Below are 24,630 nucleotides of genomic sequence, written 5' to 3'. Positions count from 1 at the left end.
GGGCGACAGACTGTCGCCTCGAGCCAAAGCTCACTGTCACTAGTCTCGAACAATTACAATCGGATTGAATAACTGCGATTGTTTAATTACAGCTATAGTAGACTCTAAATTACAATGTTAGGGGATTATCCCGAAGTTCCAGGGGGAGGCTTCGATGTCCTTTCATCTCCGACATATATATGTCGGGTTATCATTGGAGTTAGGTGCGTATAACGAATCTTCACGTGAATTGGCCATCGTTGTTATGTACTATAAATGATATTTAGTGATATAAATGTGATTATTAGAGAGTTTAACGAGTAATAGCGGCGATTGGATAATCGAGATGTCGATGATAATGAATTTAGGTTCGATAACGAATCCACGGTCAACGGGATGACGAATGCGATTTGATCCACGATTTTGGTGTGACTCAACATACTTGTCCACAGTACAAGTAGAACTTATCTGACTGAATCTCAGTCCAAGTTTTTTTTTTATTTATTTATTTACATTTTACAATTTGTCCAGTAGGACATTTGGTAAAATATTATAGCTTAGTGGTATAATAATATAACACGTGGATAGCTACCCCCAGTGAGATACCATCTTCGAATTTGATTGATTTATTTCTTTAGTGTAGTGAGTGTTTGTTTAGTCCAAGTGAAACTGCTCTTATAGACTCCTCTCCGTACCTCTCTGTACTCCTCGGGTCAATCTTTGTTTTTAAGGAGAGCTATTTAATTAGTCCATACCTCTGTTACGTCGCGTAACCCTCTACCTAGCCGAGGCCACACGCCGCGGGCAATATGGCAACCAGATATCTTCGGATACTCGCAGCGTATCTTCCATGGTTTCAAGGACCTTCCATAAATCACATAGATTTCCTAGAAAAGGTCCTTCAAACTAAACAAACATCTGTTTCCGAAGAATTTCCAAAGACTATTGTCTACCACGGCTTAACAAGGGAAAGTTAGTTTTTCTCACGTACGCTGCAACTTTCCTCCCACTAACCACTTTCTCTCGAGGGCGGTTAAGACCCTTCGTTTAACCAATTAAAAACGAAGCCTATTCCCTCACTCTCCTAAATAACATCGGCACCAACAAATCCGATGGTCCCGTGCGCTAGACACACCCATCCTTAGCTCTCCTCCGAGACAGCATCGTCTCCCAAGAGTACTGATTTTACATCCTTCGAACGGTCAACATCCTTCGAGCGGGTATACACACCCGCAGATCAGTCACTCACTCATCTCGTACATACGCATCATCGTAACTATCCTCGTTATAAGTTGTGGAATAAACGGTGAAATATAACTTACTACTGTGTCATATTCATTCAACCACCTCTGTTATCCTAACCGAAACAGGGGAACGACTACTTCGCGGCGTCGATTCATCGAATCGTAGCGAGAATTTACGCCTCTCGCTGACGCGTTTTCCTCGCGACCGCGTCTCTCCGCGAACGGTCGTAACACCTCTGTTAGATACACATCCCTCCCGTAATCATCAGCGACCCGTTATGTCACTTCGAGCCCAAGCCCACTGTCATAAATCTTGGGCACCCATACTCAGATTAAATCATAAACAACTATTTCTCAGTTTTATTACTTATAAGTACAGTTATGATAAAAAGTCTGGACTAAAGTATTGGGGAACTTCCCAAACATTCCAAAAGAAAGGCGCCGATGTCCTTTCATCTTCGACATATATTATTATATATAAGTTGCCACATAGTGTACCTAATACGTACAGGAATACATACTTGGTACATAGTAATATAGAAAATCTTTCTCTTTTCATTTTTATATTCCGACCGTACAAGTATACGATCTAAAAATGTCTTCCTATGAAAAAGTTTATGACCGCATGGAAAATATGATTATGTTGTAATCTTTGATATAATGTGTGATAACAATTGAACTTCAAGTTCCATTAGTTTGCCCATAAAATTTGTCGCCTCGATAAGCTTTTATCTAAACAGCAAATGCCTAGGACACCTGACAATCAACACGAGTTCCTCTACGTAGACCGCTTGGAAATTAACTATATTTGACTTAGACTATATAATATAACAGAACTCTAGGAAGGTAGGCTAAAGTAGGATCCTCTAGCTGATCCTCTTAAGTGACCTACTACTCCGCACGTGTATCGCATTTGTTACCGAGTTCCGTCGTCTGAATATCGCGAAAGACATTTTCAGGAGACTCTTATCCAAATGATGTTGAGTCGAAGCGATGGAAGTATAATGGATTTTGATAATATACAGAATGTTTCACGCAAATAGGACAGGTCATAGATTTAAAATGATGGCAGATAGGATGGAAGATTTTATTAGATACAATGAAACGATTTCAAATGACGTATATCGTGTGAGACACGTGTTTGTTTAAGAATTTGGCGCGTTTTAAAGATCCGAAAGTTATTCCTACTGTTAACAGATTTATGTATATTTTATACATTTTATGCGACTTTTTTATTCTACATAGAAAAGTATAAGAAAACATATAAAACACATCAGTATATATGAAATAATATAAAGAATACATAGAGAAATGTGTGCATAGTTACATTCGAAAAAATGTTATCCGGTCTTATTGATATACAAGACTTAACATTTAAAAAAAAATTTTTACAATCAATTCTCATTGAGAATTATAAGTAAATTATTCTGACGTGATACTATCACGTGAATAATAAGTGTTTATCGTATGTTTGATTCTAGCTGAATCTAATGTTTAAATCTAATTTTTTTTAAATATCCAAAGCCTTTTTAATCTTCAGTATTTCTGTTTAATTTCCTTTAGAATCTTACATTTCCCTTCACTATATCTTTCTCAGTTCAACCAAATACAAGTCAATTATATTAGAAAAATTTAGCAAATGTCCAGCTGGACAAGTTGTAAAGTACAAATTAAATAATAAAAAAAATACAAGAAGAATATACTATCTCTTACCAGAAACGTCACGGACCTTTCAAACGATTTAACAGTATATAGTTTTATTACATTTATAACCCTAGAATAATAAAACTACAGTTACTATGATAGTAAACTAGCCATATTAAAAAAATAGCTCAAAATGTGCCAATATAAAAACTTATCGGAGGTTCAAAGAATTTTTCCCATTTGTGAAAGGTTTCATACACAGGATTAAAATTGATCTATAAAAGGAAGTTTTTCAGGAAAAGAATAAACACGCGCAAGTTGTCTATTGAACATAAATTGTATTATTAATTCCGTGTTAGCAGGACAAAGTCGTTCATGAAATAGAAAGGCTACGCTCTACACGGAGCAAGATTTTTTTTTTATTCAATTTGTACTTTACAGTTTGTCCAGCTGGACATTCGGCAAATTTTTCTAGCTTTATTGCTAATTAACATGTGGATGGCTACTACTAGCGAGATACTATCTTCGAGTTTGTCTATTTTATTTCTTTAATGAGATCAGTGGTGTGTTTTCTCCTTAGTCTTCTTACGGAGCAAGATGACATAGAATAATTGTGAAATCGGGTCCGAAATGTCTGTTTTGGAAATAGTTAAATCATATGCAAAGTTTATATCGACCGTATAAGTATAATAAAGCAGCCATAAAGCAGATAAGTTGTCGTATAAACATCGTAAACGGACCAAATAATAACGTATACGTGTATACGCTTTACGTGTACATTGCTTTATGAGCGTTTTTATAATAGAAACATTCATTATAATGGATTGGGAATTCCAGATGATAACCGTGGGGTGCAATTCACCCAAATAAATCGTATATTTTACAATTACTTACATTAGGAAGCCCGTACGTGCTGTGGACTAGTCGCCGGTGCGGACACCAGATTCGTCGACCAAATTCGGCAACTAAAAAGTTTTTTTTTGTTATTATTCTTTAATTTGTACTTTACAATTTGTCCAGCTGGACATTCGGTAAATGACTAGAAAGTTGTCAGTATAATAGAGATCGTCGAACAGAATGGATATAGAGAAAACCGTTATAATTATAAAGTAGCTTTAAAAAAATAAAGAAGGAAAGAAAATATTTGTCGCATGCCTTATTACAAGAACGTCGTATAAAAAGGACGTTCGCCATACATTTTAACAACGTTAGAAAATAAGAAAATAAATTCTTCAACTTGACAAGAATGTCGACTAAATCATTCGACGAACTATTAGGCGTAATAAAAGTATCGATAACAGGCACGGATAAGAATATGAGACCTCTGCCAACTGGTCGACTATGTATAAAATTATGTCTGGTCTGCAAAAGAATTGCTTGTCGTGTGAACACGTTCGTCGGTTTCAACGCACTTCCTTGATCGCCACGATCAAATGCGTACGGTCTCATATATTTTCTTGAACCCCATCAGTGGCAATTGATCGACAGTACGTATAGATCCTAAAGGCATTAAAATTTAACAGAGAGTTTGTGGGAGAACGAGAAAATATTTGACTATTATCAGATAAGACAGAAATTTCAACTTTTGCACGAGGTAAAACTAAAATGATATTATACGTTAAGATATAAATACTAGAAAATATATGATCTATAAACTCAAAGTAAGCACGAGACGCTTTTAGGCGTCGCATAAACATCGTAGAAACATTAAAAGAGAAGCATATTTATCGCCTGTGAAAAGTAAAACTGCTGTTATCATACAAATTCTACAAATGTCTTAATAGTCTAAGATTTCGAGTCGCTATTTTTATTTTTAAACAAAGACCTCGTCTCCTCCTAAGAATACACACCGTTTTCTACTCAACAGTAGAAAGTGAAATATTTGATATATACAACGTAGGTATTATATTTATAACTATAAAAGACATTTTTGTAAAAAAAAAGCAAGAATCGTTAAGAACGCTTCTGCCATCGTGAAATTTATTAAATTTATAAACGTACATCAAAGTCTACATCTATTTTTTTTAATAAGCTGATTTCTTATGATAATTCGTGCAAATACTTTATCTTCATCCAAAGCTACTAGAAATGTCTTCTTCGACAATATTACTTATTATTCCGAGAATCGTACAAAAGATACGAAATCTAAACTTTGGAAGCTTAAACCACAGAATAAAACGAACAAATTCACTTTCAAATTCAACGCGATAAATTGCAAAAAACTGTATACCATTCGTAACTATGCTACGGGCACGTACAATTTCGCCTAGTTCATCAGACAAAAGACCGTCTAAATCAAAAGCACTAAATCCACTATTCGCGCTCGTATCCGCATGCACGGGTTAAAACTGCTATTCGCGAGGCGACGAAAGAAAATAAAACTTTCAGAATATCCGTGAACGTTAGTTGGTCCGGTTCCCGACCCTTTTGCGTTCCTCGACCCCTAAGATTGCGCTTAACGAACTAAGATGAGTTAAAAATGGTCTCTCTGTTGGATATCGTTTGATTCCGATAAAACCGGATTCTCGAGTATAAAGAAAAGGAAAAAATAAAAATATTAAAAAATGAAATACCTTAATCGAAGCAGCACGAAATTATAATTGGAGTTTTATCAAGGGGAAGGGAGAAACGTAATTCCTGAAATAGGATGAGCATATCAAGGGTGGGATGTAACGATTTTCGATATTTCACGGCGATTAAGTGACTCGTAATCGGACGTAGCCCCTGTAACTTATTACTCTGGCGCAGCTGAGAGAAGCGAAGGCGAGGGCGAGGCTAACGAGAATGCGACTGACAACCCAAGAGTCGAAGATAATGAAGAGAGAGAAAGGAAGACAAGCGTTGGAAGCAATAATGTCGAAGGTAAAAATCAATGTATATCTGATATTTTGGAAGATTACGATTTTGTAAATTGTACAACATGGTTGGATTTACGTGTGTATTTTGAATACATAAGTTGATCTTGTTTGGTGGTGGATAATGGATAGATGGTGGACAATGGGTGTGATGAGTCACTGTTCTTATTTCGCTCTATGAGATAGCTGGAGATAGGAATCGTTTGGCATATATCGAATTAAAGATTTTGTAAAGTGGTGCAGGATAGATATTATTTCTTTTTCGTGTTTGGAAATTCAAAATAATTTGATGCGATATCAGTGTAAATCGAAGAGGTTCTAAAATAAATTTATCACTTGATATTAATTTAGAAAGTTTTTAATTTGGGTGTTGTTTTAAACAACAACCTCTTCTGAAATATATTTTGTAAATTAGAATGTCTCGAATATTATTTAAAATGTAAATACTAAATGAAATTTAACAAACATAATTTTCATAAAAAGAAAAATTGATGAGGAATGTGCATCCCGAGCCAATGAAATTCATTTTTCTGTTTTCAATAGCCACTTGTTGCTTTATTACCGATAAACACACGAAAGTTTCTTTCGAGCATGGAGAAAAATTAATAATAATCATTTGATACATGAAAATTCTAAATAACGAATATTGAAGTTTAAACTGTAAATTTCGATTTATATTTGTCATCCACAAATATTTTATATACGTTTGAACAAATTAGCAAACAAATCTTTGGATATCGTTGATTATTACCAAATATCAACTATTTTCCTACATCATCGCAGTATGATGAATGTACTGTCGAAAAAGATTGCAAAACATGGAACAAAAATTACAAACATTAAAGTATACTTTTATTTTACTGAAGATAGACAAAGGTTGTATTTGCTACACAAGCTTTTATCTTCCGTGAAAAATAAAAGAATGAAATGACCCAAGGAAACGTCTTTTCAAAAATGTCCGCAGAAAAACATTTTGTTTGTTCGTTCAGAAAAATCTGCTGATATTTTACAGTTTCCCTATAACGAATTTTGCTTTTAATAGGAGAAAGAGAAACAGGAAGAACTCTTTAGTTTTGTCCGCCACCGATTCTTAACGTAATAAAAAGCAGAAGCGTCAGATTAATAAAATTGTCGTAACTATGTTACAGAAGGAGACGCGAGAGAAAGCATCACGGATAAAGGAACCAAACGAGAAGAGCTTAAAAGTAGCGCCGCTGGAAAGAAACGAAAAGTTTCGTTTGGCGAGAGTCCAACGTCAGGTCATTGTTATAATTTTGATCGAATTTTTTATTTGAACGAAAGATATTTCGTGATAAGCTTATACCAGATATACAGGGTGGGCTAGCTAATTGGTATCGTCCAAAATATCTGTCTTGTTTTTTGTTGTATGAAAAGACTTTTCAGGACAGAATGATACTATTTCAAGAAGTGCATGTATTAGTGAAAATACTTTCTTCTCAAGTTTACTTTTTTTTTTACGAAATTTCAACATTATCAACGAATATATTCAATGTTATACAATGTTATACAATTTGATGTTATACAATGTAAATTTTTATAACTGAAACGGATAAAAAAGCAATGAAAAAGAAAGTTTAGAAACAAAAGAAAGATGGAGAAAAGAAGCATCGATTATCGGTGATTAACAGTACAAGAATAATTACAGGTGGTTTTTACTCGAAAAGAGTATTATCGAAATTAGGGGGGGGGGGGGAATTGACGACTACGGAAAAGATCTGTTTTACAAAGTTCTGTTCCTATTCGTTTCACGAAACAGATAGGAAACATAACTTGCCTAAACTATCGAGAAAGTAGTTTAAGTCTATTTCACCGTAGATAGCAGACTCGAGGATGGAAGGAAGGATGAGAAGGAAGAAGATCACGATGGCGATGATAATGAGAACTGTATAAGAATCGAAAGATTATGGCTAAGGCAGTTTATTTATAGTTTGTGCGTTCATTTCGTCGCATATATAGCCTGTATTCTGATCGTGACTCTGACTCTTGTGATTGGATATTTTCTAAACGCATAGATGTAAGCGATTACGACAAGTAGCTATTGTAGTTTAACAGGTAATAATATTAATGTTGTTGATGTTGAACATTTTTACCTTTGTAAATGTATCGTTATTAGACAGCAAATTTTTCTGCAAATTCATATTTTCATGATTGCAATTAAAAAGGTGAGGTTATCTTATTCCTTTGTATACAGGATGGTTGGTAACTGGTGGTACAAGCGGAAATGGGGTGATTCTACGCGAAAAAGGAAGTCGAAAATATAGAATAAAAATTTTTCGTTTGAGGTTTTGTTTTCGAGAAAATCGACTTTGAATTTTCGCTCGGTACGCGTGCGGTACGTTATAACGAATAATCTCACTGTAGATCATTGTCTCCATGGAAAAATTAAAAAAATAAATTTTATTCTATATTTTCGACTTCTTTTTTCGCGTAGAATCACTCCCTTTCCGCTTGTACCACCAGTTACCAACCACCCTGTATATCATCATCGAGAATTAACGAACATTTTTCTGCATCTAATTGTAAGAAAGAAAAACCCGAATCTTGGAAACAGCGCAACTGAATGTTCTATGGTCATCATAGAGCGGCGAAGAATCTAAGTTATACCGCCACGTTTGATTATGCTGGAAGCACGCGTCTGTCCGTGTTCCATGCACGGACGTTCTCGTTCACGTATTCGGTTGGTCCGTGGTCTCTAAACGACTTTAAGAACCGGTTCTCTCGACCTGATCACTGCTATCGATTCGAATGCCGAATTGAAACTGGACAACGACTTGATGTATCGATTCCGTTGCATGTCCCAGTTCCATCGAACCTGGCACGTTCAGATAAGGACACTGGGAGTCAGCAGGGTAGCTCCTTCCCCTCTGTGACTTACTGACTTGATTTAGACTTGATGTAAACGAGCAATACGATGCTATTGAGACTTTGCAAGATCTGCATTTTTGTTACTAGGTAGAACAAATATGTACTTTTAACTTTTAATGGGAAATAAATATTAACAGCAGCGTTATGTATGATGACATTTAAGATGAAAGTGTAAGACTTGGAAGATTTGTGTTTCTAATGACAGAACTGTGGATGGCTGTGCGCTTACGATAAATAATTTGTGTAAATAATACAATATATCGTTATTAGCGTTTCTTAATATTTCTTAATGTTTCTTAATGTTTTTTAATAATTCAAATTTACATTGTGTTAAATTTATGAAAAGGTAGTAATATTTCTTCTAATTATTATTAACGTATCGTTTATTCATGTTTGTATCCTTTGCTCAGATTTAAATATTGTTACTAAAAATAGACCATAATGCTACTTATGAATAGTAATGTGAATAAAGCTATAAATCTCTGGTTTAGTATACATATTTAGTATACGTATGATATGAATACGGCTTGTAAACGAATTGTAGAAAATAGAATTTTATCCTTGGATTACATCTTTAGAAAGACATATATATCCATTGTATTGGAAATTCCCATCTATCACAGTGAAATCATATATATTCATATCCATTGCATCAGTAGATGCATAAAAATATAAAAATACCGAATTGTGAAGCGTCACCGATACGAAATCTTAATGACGTCGCCACATTTTTGACCGATCACGAGTAAACTCGTGTTTCTATGCGCAAACGTTTGTCCATTTCCCCATAATATAACTGATGGAACGTGTTAGTTTTTATACGAAATAGCCGGTCAACGTAGACAAATTTACCAAATGTCCAGCTGGACAAATTGTAAAATAAAAATTAAATAATAAAAACAAAAAAAAACGTGGACCTGGCACCGAGTCAACGATCGTGATCATGGCGCGTATTCGGATGGAATCAATGCACCTGGCTAAAGCAATCGAACGAACAGACTCTTCATAGTCTTCGTAGATTCTTCAATGCGACCTTGACACGTTTGCTACGGTCTACAGCGTGTTCCCTTTCGAAGCATAACACTGTTATTGACAGTGGTGGAACTTCATTTCGAAACTGAGGCACATTCAGAACCTCCGTTTTATCGCAAAGTTGTTCTTACTGGAGCAATGAAGAAAGGGTATACTGACGTGAAATATAAAGGGTGGGACGATATCATGGAACAAAAGTTCTATTAAAAATAATTTTAAGAAAGAGATAACAGATTGCCATTTGTTTTCATAATTTTATGAAATTTCTTATATATTCGAATATATTACTACGATATATTATTACGACGTGCCTTAGACTTCCTTGATGCAGACTTTATTGGACGAATTGCTGGGAAGCACGGAATAAATCGAGTGGTATGGATTTTCATGTCTGCACTATTATTAAGGATGTTGTGTTTGCTTGAAAGCCGTGGGACGTGAGCGTATTAAAATTGTACATCGTTGAAGCATCTGAGATACTTAGTTTCTTGTAACCAAGTAAGTTCATTTGCTTATGATAGGAAAGAACGTTTAAATAATAATTTATTAAATACAAACAATTACAAAATTATATCTCCAAAACTATAATAGACAGCGATAAATGTTTTTTTCAATTCATTTTAGATATTTGAAAATTTTCATATCTTGTAACACGAGTATAGCGGGAACAGGTCAGTGTAGATTTTATAGCGGAACAATAAATCCTTATCCAGTAACTTTTTTTTAATTACGTGGGTTAAAGTTAAAATTAGCTGTTCGCGAGCTGTTTGAGTTTGCAACAAAATTTCATATATCAGAGCTGCAATTGAGAGCGGAATTAAAAATATCGTCTTTAGAAAGGGTAATTTGAAAATTTAATCTGAGGGAAAGAGTCACTTATCGAGTACAGTGCTGGAAGAATTGATTGATATGGATAGTTCCCCTTCAATCAATGAAATTGATAAAAGGATTCAAGTTTAATGAATGGTAATTACTAGGCGTGTCAGTTAAATAGCATTCGTACGTCACAGACTTTTACTGAAGTTGATTGCCAACGAAACATCTGAACATTTTTCTTCTATGACAAGTTTCAAAATTTATATTCAGAAACATGGAACGTTTAAGTATAATTCATATGTAAATAATGATCTAATAGATATTATTAAAACATGATATTTTACAATAATAATAATATTTACAATAATATACAATAATAAAATAATTTATATCAATAACATTTTTATAAATATTATAACAATTATGAATTGCAATAAGCATTGCTTATTTACTTAAAATGCAATTTTATAAGTTGGAGCTCCTATCATCTTTAAAAGACCTGAGTATTGGAAACTAAAGCATTCTCCAATATGAAGAAAGATGAAGTATACTTATGTATATACATATATACAAGTATACTTATGTATATATATATATATATATATATATATAAACGATGCAATACTAGATAGAATACTCGGAGAACACATGAAATTGCAACTTCTATGACGGATTTCGTAAACAAGGTCCAATATATCGATCGAAGGTAGAAATTGGTAGTATTGCTTCGAAGATTCAGTAAGATGCACGAAATGAGTAGAAGTGATTGTAAAATGACATGATGAATTTTTATAAAGTTTAAAGATTTAAGCGAATAATTTAACAATAGATCTTTGTTGTTTAAGACCTTCGCTGCTACTGATAGATATGTTGCGTCGCTTCGATTATATCTAATTAATTGAAAATCTTTTCCGCAAATGTTTCTTATTTTTTGAAAATATTTTGTTTAACAAAATCAAACTTTCTAAAAGTATCGTTCAGTTCCTAAGAAGAGAATTTTCGAACCATGCTTTATATAATAAAATAATTATATTTTCGCGTATTTTACTAAAGCAGCCACTTTCTTTATTCGCATACTAAATTCAGTGGAACAAACTATGTACAATGCGACACGTTGGAAACGTAACGCTGTAATTTTATAAGGGTCTGAGTATTGTAACATCTTATCTTTCATGAAAATCAAAAGAAAAGGGGAGCTGCACCTGAAAATACATTAGCTCGTTAATTGCTCGACTAGGTATTAAACTTATCTGGTACAAACATCTTACCGAATAAATATTAATTTAATAATAATTAATTAACAAAAAATATTTCTTTTACTTGCATCGTTGTAATAAAACAAATCACGTGCAGAGAAAATCATGGTTAATCTATAATATAATCATCGTAAGTTGTGATAAGAAATCGATTGATGCGCCATTTTTTATATATTATATATTAATCAAGTCGATAGGTAAACAATGATACGAAGAAATTTATCTTTTAAACTACCGATTCAAGTAAACTCATAAATAAGCAAATCCACGTAATTCCTATTGAAACTTAACTTGATTCGCTATCCACTTAAGTCTTAAGGTAGATCTATAAATCTAATATTTTCAAAGGTAACTTTTCTTTCCTATTGGAGCTATTTCTCTATATTTCATGGCAATCCAGTATTTCTCCTTAGGCCATGCGCGCACTACCGACAAAACTGTCACTTTAGCTGTTATACATATATGGCGCTATGCTCTCGTTCACATCAATCAAAAGTTCAATTTCTTTTTATTCCCATAACGCCATATACGTATAACAGCTAAAGCGACAATTTTGTCGCTAGTGCGCGCATAGCCTTAGGGGTATCGTATATAACACCTAAATCTTTTAACCGATAGTATACTCGACCCGATGAAACAAGCTAAAACAATAGAGAGATAGAAAAACAAAGAGAGACGATGAAAAGCTAATGCACTACAAAGCCCAATAGTAAACAACGATCGTTAACAACGTTGCATCGATATTTCCTTTACAAACACGCAATTCGCTTGGCGGCTATAAATCTCGAGCTCGATCGAGTGACCAGCGTCAAAAAGGCGGAAACGGCAATCGAGATCGACGTGATCGCGAATCTCTTCTAAATATTTGCCGAGCAAACTAATGCATTAGCGTTCGTGGAAATACACAAAGTCGACGTAGCTGGTCATTAGACGCAGCAGAGGGGCTTGTTCCGTGTCCGAACCTTTTACAAGGCAGCCTTGACACGTTTCCGCGTATGATCGTCTAATTGTATACTTTGAGAGCACGCAAGTATATAAGGATGTGGAAGAGGGTTGATGATTTCGTGGCGAAACCTCGAAATTTAATGGGTAGCAAGGAGAACAAATAAGTCGCTGAGAAGTTGGCAAAACAAGCAACAACCGGGAAGTCCTCGATTTTTATGGAGATGCAATGTTATACAACGACAACAGTATTATGGCAGAATTTCAGAAGAGTAAAAGGTGCAAAAGTACGTATCACATATAGAGATAACATAAAATATCGAAAATATAATGATCATTAGAGGGCAGATTTTTATGTACGAATAAGAACATGGAGGATGATGCAAAAATGCACAAAATACATGTTTAGATGAATATTGTTAAATATAATACAACTTTACGGTATAACATAAAATTAATGAAATTACGTATTTTTATAGCGGATTAAAATTTTATTAACATTTTTCGTACAATCTATTTTTAGCCAACATTTTTTGTACAGATATTGAAATTGATTTATGACTTCAGCAAATCACCTGCCAATCTTGAAGAAATCCTCACTATTCACTCAGAAGTATCCACGAACTATGCAAAATTTCGAACAAAACTTCTAATGACTTTTTCATCGATGTAAATTGACGGATATCACGAATCAAAGAAACAGATTCTAGACGACAATAAACACAGTCCATCTCTAAGCCCAGATAAATCCCTCGAACGTGTTTTAGGCGAAGTCCTGGATGTGGGTCCGGCGAAGCTAGATTATATACATCGCTCACCCTCAGCCAACGGGTAAATTGAGCATAAGACCCTTATGAGTTCTCTACGGGCTATCACCTATACTCCGCAACAACCCTTAACCCTCCTGTCATTAGTGTCTGATAGATCGATGAGAATAGAGAAGAAGAAAGAAAGTGAGAGAGGAAGAGAGGGTAGCTTGATTTACGATTACAATTCCATCGTGATCTGATTAAGGATACGTGTAAACGTGTTACACGATAGCTACGGTAACAGAGGTGATCAAGAATACGTATTGATCCGTGCGAGAGATGCTGATTGATATTTGGTCGGGTTGTTAATGAATCATTCGTGTGAATTGGTAAACCGTGAACTGCACGAAATGTGTAAGTACAGCCTAGCTCAAAAGTCTCCAAACACTTATTATTAGATTGAAAATGTTGATATCAAGTTTTATCTCTTTATCAAGCCTTACATTTTATTTTCTCAGTACAACATTTTTATAGTCGTATAAGAGATTTTGTATGCATCAGTGCTGATCGCCGTTACCGGTCGTCTAACAGGCGCGATGCGACGACCGGATAAGATGACAGCTAACCCAAACCTACATATGCAAATTACAAACAGAAAATAAGAATTAGGTTCGAGTTATTTTACCTGTGCGCCACGCCGCGCATACTACTGACGCATATGTTGCCAAGGATGAACATTTGTAGACAAAATTATTCATTGTAGTGGCAGCGACAGTTTTCTGCGAATATGTTGAGCTTCACAGCATATTTCAAAATTATCGAACTCGGAGAGGAGATAGCTTCCCTGCAGTTACAGCGAAAGTACTATTAAACGTTACGAAAATTAACGCACTAGGACTTAATTAATTAGTATTTATAATAAATGTAAAAGAGTTATGACTTGAGATAATCTTTGGTCATCCTATGTATTATAATATTTTTAAAAAATTGACCTTGAGATTTCATAAAGAAAAGAACGATTGGTGTGGCCAACGGTTTGACATGAAAGTGATTTCAATTTCGGTACCGCCAACACTTTGCGCAGAAAGGATGAAAGTCAGTGAAAGGATGCCAGTTTCGTACTTGTTTTTTTTTTTATTTAGTTGTTTACATTTACAATTTGTCCGATTTGGACATTTGGTAGAATCAGTTTCGTACTTGTAGTACAAATATCTGGACATAACTATCTTTGGAGCCAAGGTAGCGCGGATAACCGCCCGTTTCCGTGACACATTTTCTTCTTTTTTTTTTTATTACTTAATTTGTACTTTACAATTTGTCCAGCTTGACATTTGGTAAATACATATACAATATGAAACTGGAGGCATTGTCTTCAAAGAGTCAGTTAAATTCACGCAAGCAATCAGAACGGATAATACAAATCCCTTTCATTGGACAATTATTATATCGTTTTTACGTTATGGGACTTTAATCATATTATTTATTACTGTTTGTTACTGTTTGTTTTGTTGTATTGTTATTATCATTAGTAGTAAAAGTAGTAAACTTCAACGTCGCGATGCAATTATTACACCATTGACGTCACAATAAAATAACATTGGACAAGTTTCTGCGAGAAAATATTACGGACGAGTTCAGAGTAGTGGCATTTACAGTACGTGCTGTAAATTCGAAAATGCCGAACTCGTGTACTTTCGCTTCAACGTTCGTCCATGTCGATGATTGTACAAAGAATACCCGGAAATACCAGGTATCGTCGTCGTCATAACTGCGATATTAAAAGACAAAAATTCGATAATCTAATATCTAAACTGACTGGAAAGGAAATTGCAATGCAAATGTATTGATAAGACATGTAATTGTTCGACACTCAAACGACCAATTAAAATCAGTCGATCGACGATGTCGTTCATCATCTCCGATAACTTCGTTCAGCGACCTCCAGGTTCGTCTTAAGCCAGAGCATACAGGAAACGTGCACTGCTAACGGCCGCAAGAACGAAGAGGAATTTCAAGCGTATCTGGCGCGACTATCGGTCTCAGCAGACGTCCGCGTCCTCTCTTATCGAGAATAAGGTGCCCGACTGTCTGGCCAAGTAGTTTGCTCTGTATCCGAGCCAACTCGCCTCTCGGTGTACACAGAATAACCCTTCCATTTCGTTCTATCCAGCATGCGTTCTTCCGTCAGGAAGCTTTCTTACGCTTCGTAGATACGCGTCGTTGTGACTCGTTTACGATCGTTCCACCCTTCTACGTGGGATAAACAAGCAGTGTACCTAGTTTGTTAGCCTGTTTGGTGCACGAACCGCGCCGGGGTTTAATGAGTCGAAAAACTTGTTTCAACAGGGTCTTTGCTCACCTCCCTCTATTTAATGGTTGACCTCAAGGAAGAGGGTGAGTTGCCTCTTGAATCGGGCGAATGGTTCTTCCAAGGTTACACAACGTGAATAATTGATTTTTCAGATCTCTCTGGAGATCCGGAGGGATGACTGGTGGAATGGATGTTTTGCATCGGTAAAGTGATAAATACAAGGTGGTTCGTGTAATTGGATGGAACTCTATCTTTACGATAGTTAGAGATGGAGGAATATTTCACGGAAGAAAATGAATCATTTAAGCACAGTCATTTGGCTTAACTTGATTACTTTTGAACCTTTTAAATAGCTTTTCTGGATTTTATTTAATCGTACATTATAATTTCATTTATAACAAAACCTGCTCGGTCAGGAGATTAGAGGTGATCTTTATTTTTAGTTAAAAACTTCATCGTAACTCTAACTATAATTTGTAATATGTTATATTCGTATTTTATTATAATTAAACTATGGACTTTTATGCATTCATGGGAAATTAAAAAATCATTGGAGTGCTGGCCAAGGGTTATACGATAAACAGAAAGGCAAATGGGGAGAAAAGTTTCACACACGTTGAATTAAATTTTAAGAGTTTATGGAACTCTTTTTTTCAAATGTGAGTATGAAATTGAATACTAAAAGAGGCACAATGGGACGAAAATGAAGGTATCGAGAGCAGTTACATCTATCCATTAAAGAGAATATTCGAATAGATACATATGTATGTACTTTAGTACCTGCTCTACTATGTGATAGTTAGAAAAGGTAAGAAACATGGTAATGATTACGAAGATATAAGGTATATAAGGTACTATTATTCGTTGTACTTGACGTACAAGGCAAGCGACAAATTCAATTGAGATTCTTATCAGTTACCGCAGCCTATGAAATGAAAATCCAATTAGATGTAAAATGAAAATGTAATTCCATTAACGAAAAAATCGATCATTGCCCACCAACTAATTGTTTCGTTATGAGAAAAAGAACTATATGTAACTATCTAAAATTTAAACGAGCAATCACGTATATTATAACAAAGGTTCTTTCAAACCTATTTTCTTTAAACTCAGAAATATATTTGGATGATAGAGAAACGCGGTTTATTAGTCTTAAATTTATTAGAAGTTATTAAAATATTTATTTTGGTGTATCTACTGCATCGAGCAAACAACGAAATAAGAAATCCTCCACTTCCTGTTACAAAGTTTTTCGCCCGACGACCGTGAATTACTGGTCGCGACTATTCTATCTGAAGTTTACGAGCGTTTCCGCCGTTCGATATTCGTCTTGGAGACAACAGAACAGGCGTATCGTGTCTGGTATCGCGTAACACCGCTTTTCTGAAGGAATTTTATATTGCGAAGTGGAAGAATGCAACGTCTATAATTCTGTGTCGAACCACGCTACTCGCTCTAGTATCAGACATTTTTATATTTTTATTTTTTTACCGAGAAACCACGTTGATCTTCCTCCATCACGCTTTCTTCGTGCAATTTATTTTCTTCACGAAGAGCAAACGAAACAAAGCAAACATGAATTTTCGATTTTTGACTTGGTGCGAGATAAAATTTGCCATGTCACGAATGTTATTAGTCATACAAACAAGGGATTGTACCTTCTCTACTTTAATCTCTTACGCGTTGTACCTTTTTGTTGAATATCAATAACAATGCTATGAATAAATATCAAATAGTCAGCTGGAAGTGTACAAGGTGTTCCAGAATAAAGGTATGTGGCGGATCGGTATCAACAGGACGCCGACAGATCGAGGCATCAACACGGCGCAACACCTCCCGGGCGATCCGCTGGTACCAACCGCCAACACTAGAGGGCTACGACGACAACGAGTCTGTCTAACTCGCTAGCGGTCGAATATACGAGCGATTGATACAAATACCGCACCTAGCGAGACTCCCTCTACGTCTAAGGCAGGGACTATCGGGCATAGCCTTACTGACGACCGGTAGTCCCGGTAGTCCCGGGACGAAACGCTAAACTCTCTTTTCATCCGCCACAGGTATTTATTTCGATCAAATTGTCGAGGTACAGATTTAGGCGAAGGATAATTCAGTTGCTTCTTAATTATATAGTATAGGATTTTACTTATTCAAAAATATTAGAAATTAAGGTTTCCAATAATTTCTATTCTAAATGATAAGTTTATTGATAGATGGATTTATCGTTATTTAACATGAACTAAAAATACAGTAATGTGCTATAACTAAGACAACTAAATGGGTAGTTCACAACTTACAACTAATAGCTTACAACTCATAACGACTCGGCTACTCAACTCTCGACTCCCCACAACTCGACTCTTAGTTAACGACTACCGATTAATCCCTTTTTGTCTTTTTTCATACGCCCATCACGTACATGTTTCATAACCATCCGCAATCATGATCACGCAGGCCTTCTTCCGCGTAACTATTCGACTGAAGGACCGACGACGCATTCTGGGCTTGGCCCATTGAAGTTTCCCAACCCTTTCGGCCTGTCGGGGGATTTCTCGCAACATTGTTTACAGTTCACGCGATATTTCTTAGGCAATCTGTCCACGATACTACAATAGAATTGTAAAAGATAATTTTTTAATCCATATTGACGATGGATGGATCCTGAAATATAATTAAAGACAATCATAAGGGATCGTTTTGAAATGGAGGAACGATTGCTTTAAATGGGAATTTTAGCTTCTTCTGGAATGAAATAAAACAGAATATTTGTTCTGATATCCAAGAGACAGTGTAGCATAAAACAAATTAGAACAGTTAATTGACTTCGACCTTACGCTTGAATAGAGATCTGGTGGAAATAAAAACCAATGCAAAATTGAATTTGACACCCTAATAGCGTTCGATTTTACCGAATGTAACTTCGTCTTCTTTTTTTCATCTAGCCATATCTCTTTATTCGATACCAAATTTTTCAATAGCCAAAATGTAGACACACGAGGTTTAATAACTTTTCACGTTCAATACGTTCGTTACAACTTCCCAGTATCCCACCATTTTCTATGCTATCAACTCGAAGCTTGGAAACAACAATTGTTTACTCGAAGAGAATCACAAAGCCCTGTGAAAGAAAAATAATCAATATTTTTTGATAGTGTTTCTTTCAAATTTAAATTATTTAATTACCCAAATTATTAGAATATCGAAGAGCAGCGTAATAGAGGAAGTAAACGTGAAAATAACAATTATTCAACTTTATATTTACACCGAATGGCATTAAATTATATAAATCATTTTCAATTTTAAAATTATTATCCAATAGTTCAGATAGCTCATTGTATCGATAAAAATGGAACTAAAATTAAACAGGAAGCTTAGAACTTGTTAGTTTTCATAATGACGTCACATCGATGATAAATTTAGCATTATAAAAATATTACAAAATTAATTTATACACCTAATAAAATAACCAAACTCACGGAGATTAGCTCACATTAAAAAAGAAATGTATGCGAAATGTCGCGAATATATTCCAGCGAAGCTAAAATAAAGATTGAAATGTTTTGAATGGCTCGTGTTGATAATAAAAATAACTATGGCAACGGACACGAACACGTTGATAGTGGTCACTGTAGTCGCTATAGATAACAAAGAAAATCTCGGATCCGTTTCTCGATGTAAATTCAACTGCCGACAATGCTCAATAAACTGAACCATAAAGCGAAGCATTCAGTCGCTCACACGTAAATACTTAGCTGCGCCTAATTTTCGTAAACGAACCAAGTATAATCACATTCCACGGAATTCTGCCTTCCATACGCTCTCTATCCTTGGCTCTTCCCATTCGCGAGAAATACGAACGCGTACTCCGATCATTTAACGGTGGGACACGGCGTATCTACGGGCATACGTAACTATAAGTCGGTTAAAAATAGAATCTCGCGTTAAATAATCGTAGATGAAACTCGAAAACGAAACAAGCATCGAGTTATCCATTGATCTTCCAAGTTCGATCCAAACTACTCTAATTACAGTTACGTAAGATCACTTACTTAACACTCTATAACCGGAACTTCGTTTTTTGTAGAATTGAAATTTATATAGTTTCTGGCTTTGGTTTAAAAACTAAGAATTAATAATCGGATAGTATGAACAGACTACTTAGTATCGAAATAACGATATAGTGGCGTACAAGTTTCCAGGCAGATAATTTTTTTACTTTGACAAATCTGTTCTGAAAATAAGATCTAAACGAATTTTAACTAATGTTGGATATAGAACATGATAGAATTTATTTGTCGTAGAATCCTTTTTATTTTAAATTTTATGCTCTTACGTTTTAACGTGGAATTATTCTCAGGATTACTACGTTTCGTATATATGTATGCGACATTCATACGATAATCACTTATTATTCACGTTATAGTACCACGCCATAATAATTTGCTTATAATTCTCAATGAGAATTGATTGTAAAATTCTTTCAAATAAAATAAAAATGTGTGCGACATATAAGTACTTTAATTATAGTGTTCGGCTTAGTAGTAAAACGACAGAGATTTTGATACGTCTTATTTCATAATTGATATTAAAGCAACGAGTAGTTAATTAGCATGTAATTAAAGTAAAAATTGCAAAGCGACTAGCTGCGACGTACTTATTTCCTACCTTTGTGCAAAAAGAACTAAAACAAGAGTTAACTTAAAACTAGTTATTGATCCGAAGTCTTAACTACGTCAAATATTTAATATTAACGTGTTGTCTGACCATCGATTGTTTTCTATGTTTTATCACTTGCGCTCGCAGTGAAATTTTAATTTTCATACAGCATTCTTTTTATCGGGTTATTAAAGATATTTATTGTACTTTTTCGAAAGAACTTTGAAATAAAATTTGATTCCATCGATCATATGAAATAGAGAATTTCTGAAACCTTGATATTTCTCTTTACCATATGATCCACCTTATATGGAATAATATTATTTGCTTAAAAACACAACAAACATTTTAAGCGATTTAAATCATTTTCACAATTCCAATCACCGATGATAAAAGATGAAACTTTCGACCAATAAATTAAAAAAAAAAAGAATGAAATTACAACAAACACTCAGCATAATAGCTTCCTACATTCAACTAAAAATTAATAAAAAATGAAATATGAAGAATACAACAAATCCAGAAGATACAACTTTCCATCTATCTATGATTCTGTATAACATTTTCTCTGCATACTTCAAAGTTTGCCCAAAGCTAAATATTAAATATCGAAAATTAAACATCAAAAACAAGTCAAATATCAAGGAATTCAGAGCGATGTTCCTCGCCCCACTTATCATTCCATACTCTCCCATAACATCTGTTCTCATTCCTCCAAGATTCCTCCAAAACTGTTAATTTCCTCCGGAACAAGAAGTGAATTCTTTGCAAAATCTTTGGAGAAATCTAAATTTCTAATCCGGTCAGAGATGAATAGCCAGAGGGATGCACCGGACCGTGCAGAATTGAAATGTAAACCAGACGAGTCTTGACTTCTGCGGGCGTAAAGTTTCGATTGCTGCAACGTCCCCTGTGATACGTAATCGTGGAAAGCGAAAAAAAAAGAGGAAAAAGCTCGAACGGAAGGAAGAAGAGGCGAACGTCTTTACATCGAGGCTGGTTCGCGAAAGGTTGTAGACCTTGCTTGTATGTATTATTAACGCGGTGTACATCGATTTTGTCTGCCTGCCTCCGTAAACTCATTTCCATCGCCGCGGAAACGCTCTTCGAAACGAATCGATCTACCGTCGAGGATTTTCTCAACACCTCACCAAAGAGAAATCGACGTGAATCGTGGACGTCGTGACCGATCGACGGACCGTCCGGTCAACGAAGCGATTTACCAAAGAACGTTTAAATCGAAGGCTTCGACGGGGAGGTGGTGAGTTTATTTGTTTGCACGCTTTTGCGCGCGGACGTTCCTTTATTGAGGATTAGCCGTATTGTTCATTGGAATGTGAAGTATAAGTGGTAGAAGAAGTGGAAAAAATGTATGGACGACGTAGTAGAATGAAATGAGTAAAAGGGATTATTAAGCTCTTTCGTACGTGTAACGATTTAGTAACATTAATGAATTATTGAATTTGAAGATATCGTTTGTAAATTTTGATGTTATTAGTTGTAAGTGTCGTAAGTTGTAAAACACGATGACAACCAGTCGAAAAGTTATAGAAACTTCTTTTTTTTTATTTGGAAGAATTTTACAATCAATCCTCATTGAATTATAAGTATATAAATTGAATTATAAGTAAATTATTCTGGCGTGGTACTATAACGTGAATAATAAGTGTTTATCGTATGTTTGATTCTAGCTTAATCTAATGTTTAAATCTAGTAGAAACTTAGTTGGAAAAGTAGTTAGTTTTTGTAAGTTTTGAAATATTAGTGATTTTTGTTATAAATTGACGTTATTGGCTACTGATCTGCGATTAGTGTATTTTAATCTATTATTTACTGTTACTATTTCCTTGGAGCATTTACATTTTCTCACTATTTAATTTTATAACATTAATATCGTAAGAATAACAGTCAATATGCAAGATAATATAGAGAAAGGAAACAGATGAGTAGAAAAAATAAAGAAAGTTAGAACGAGGTATAATTACTCGTTTACTCCATTTTTAGGTAAAAAGATAAAAAAGAGAATTTGTATGAATATAAATGGACGTTAAGAATGTATGAAAGAAGGAGAGAAAATTTCAGTGTCATGGCCATGACAATAGAAAAGAAAATTTATAAGCAAAAACGTGTTTGATCAATCGTAAATAATAGAAGAAGGACAATAGAAGGAAAAGGGAATTAAAGTTATCGCTTAACATTGTTCAAAGAGACATGTAATAAATTAGTATGAAGTATAGGAAGTATGAAAGATAACGATACACGAATAAGCTAGGAAAACATCGTACAATGGCGAATAAAAAATGTAAAAAGTTAGGAGAGAATCGCGGAACAAGATAGAATGTACAGATGAATTTCTTTTTCAATTTCCTCTGCGAGAGAAATAGAATCTATGTTGTCACTGAGACAAGATTATAAATTCCAGGAAGCATTACAAAGTAAAAAGTTTCAGTGGCATTACGAAGATTAACTGAGTTTACAAACGACCGTAATGCAAAAACACTCTGACGAGTATCATAATAACCATTAAAGCCGATTATTTTCAAAGAGAAAGATTAGTAACAATGTTATCACGTCACTGATTAATTTACTAAATAAATTAAAAAGGAATAATAAAGAAAACAACCGTTTCTTTGGAATAATATAATACGTCGATTAATAAAATGTTTAATTGTACCCAAATATTTCATTTTATATAGCAAACCTCCTCTCCCAAATTTTATATAAAAAATTCTTTTCTTTTTATAAAAAGCGCTCAAAAGAAAAGCAAAAAGAAGTGTGCAAGAAGATCGCTACACTCTGCGCATAAACAAGGTTATATTTCTATTGTCGTAGCCACACAGACAAGATTCGCGTTCATCGGATCACGTCGATCTATTTCGTAGCGCGTCCTAAAATAAAAAAAGTCGAAGCTTGGAAAGAATCGTGCAACTCAACTGAGAACTATTCCACGTTGCTGCGGTTCCCGCAAGAAAGAAGATGTCAGCTGTCCGAAAAACGCGTCGATCCCTTTGATCATCCGGAACTTGGTACGTCCGGATCCGATTATCGATTTTAGACTCAATCAAATTCGACGTTCGTACCAGAACTCTCCAGAAAAATAACAGAAAGAATATCTTCCATATTGAACATATTGTACATAATGTAAAGAGAATCTTCTTGACAGATCCTCTGATAAATCCGAAAGTAATATATTTTATAGTTTAATCATTGAAATACGATAGATTCCATACTCGAATAACATTAAACGATCTAAAGCATTCTGACTGTAATTTTAACTCATTTGGAGCCAATGACGTAATACAAAGACAGAATACAGAATTTAAATCACTCATTTACTTCCTTCTTAATCGTCTTAGAAAGAGATAAAATCTACATTGTTATTGCGACAAAATTATAAATTCTATTAACAGGAGCATTACGAAATCAAAATTTCGATAGTATTAAGATTAATCCTGAACTTACAAACATATGTCATGCTAAAAAGTATCGTATTAACCATTCAAATGAATTATCCTTCAGAAAGAATATTTAAAAAATGTCAAAGAGATTCTAAAGGATTTGTAAAAAAATTATAAAGAAATTATAAAAAAAAATGATCTTCTTCCCTGAGCCAGGCAACGACATACCAGTTGTGTGTAACTTATTCCCTCCTCCAACATAAAGAGGAACGAAAGACCCATTTTCCAAAAATCGTCTTATAACATCGATAGTTTCAAAAGAATCGAATAAAACTCGTATGGAAATCCAAAAGAAAGAAAAATCAGAAACTCACCCGAGGATGGTCCCATAATTTGATCCAAGCTACCACCATCAACCACTGCAGCCCGTTGCGATTCTGCCGAGCATAGCGTCCGGAAGGTACACGAAAAATTCGTGTCTATCGGTGATATATTTTGACTGTTTCACCGCGACATGACAAATTCACTCGACAGAGGAACACGACAGAAGTTGCTGGCGCGTCGCGCGGTCGTTGAATAATTCCTGTCTCTCCCCTTGGCGGGGGTCCGTCTTGTGGCGCGGAAAGCAGGCTGACAGGTAGCGGCGGCGATCGACTCGTGTCTTCCGTCCGAGCGGATTCTCGAAATCGCGCGCGAGTAGGAGCGACGACGAGCGAGGGTCGTCGCCGTTTGGCCGGGAACAGGCGACCACCCCGCCGTATATCTTCCCTTTGATGCCACGTGCTGGATTTAACGGGCGCCGGGGAAACACGGATGGAGAGGAGAGAACCAAGGGTGGAGAAGGATAAAGATAGAGATAAAG

The 24,630-nt window shown here is 35.1% G+C and overlaps 1 protein-coding gene and 1 long non-coding RNA gene across 5 annotated transcripts in view; one reads left to right on the top strand and one right to left on the bottom strand.

The window, feature by feature from the left end:
- LOC126864434 (uncharacterized) overlaps positions 1–10,745 on the top strand; it is an 86,207-nt gene extending 75,462 nt beyond the window's left edge. Inside the window, exons 3-5 of the long non-coding RNA XR_007689165.1 lie at positions 5,616–5,729; positions 6,871–6,981; positions 7,559–10,745. This is a non-coding gene — a long non-coding RNA (uncharacterized LOC126864434). The remainder of the gene's footprint in view (positions 1–5,615; positions 5,730–6,870; positions 6,982–7,558) is intronic.
- The window catches only part of LOC126864412 (beta-3 adrenergic receptor-like), an 87,346-nt gene extending 62,759 nt beyond the window's left edge, over positions 1–24,587 (bottom strand). For 2 of the 4 annotated variants that reach the window (XM_050615745.1, XM_050615749.1), the window contains exons 1-2: positions 24,143–24,587; positions 3,762–3,832 (exon numbers count right to left, since the gene is read on the bottom strand). The gene's annotated coding sequence lies outside the window, so the exon portion shown is untranslated. The remainder of the gene's footprint in view (positions 1–3,761; positions 3,833–24,142) is intronic. The other 2 variants (XM_050615747.1, XM_050615748.1) reach the window with 1 other exon arrangement.
- Positions 24,588–24,630: the final 43 nt, after the last annotated feature.

Source organism: Bombus huntii, chromosome 4, assembly GCF_024542735.1.
Source record: "Bombus huntii isolate Logan2020A chromosome 4, iyBomHunt1.1, whole genome shotgun sequence".
NCBI classification, from domain to species: domain Eukaryota; kingdom Metazoa; phylum Arthropoda; class Insecta; order Hymenoptera; family Apidae; genus Bombus; species Bombus huntii.
Note: the sequence above shows the minus strand (reverse complement) of the source record. Positions and strands in the feature narration are given on the sequence as shown.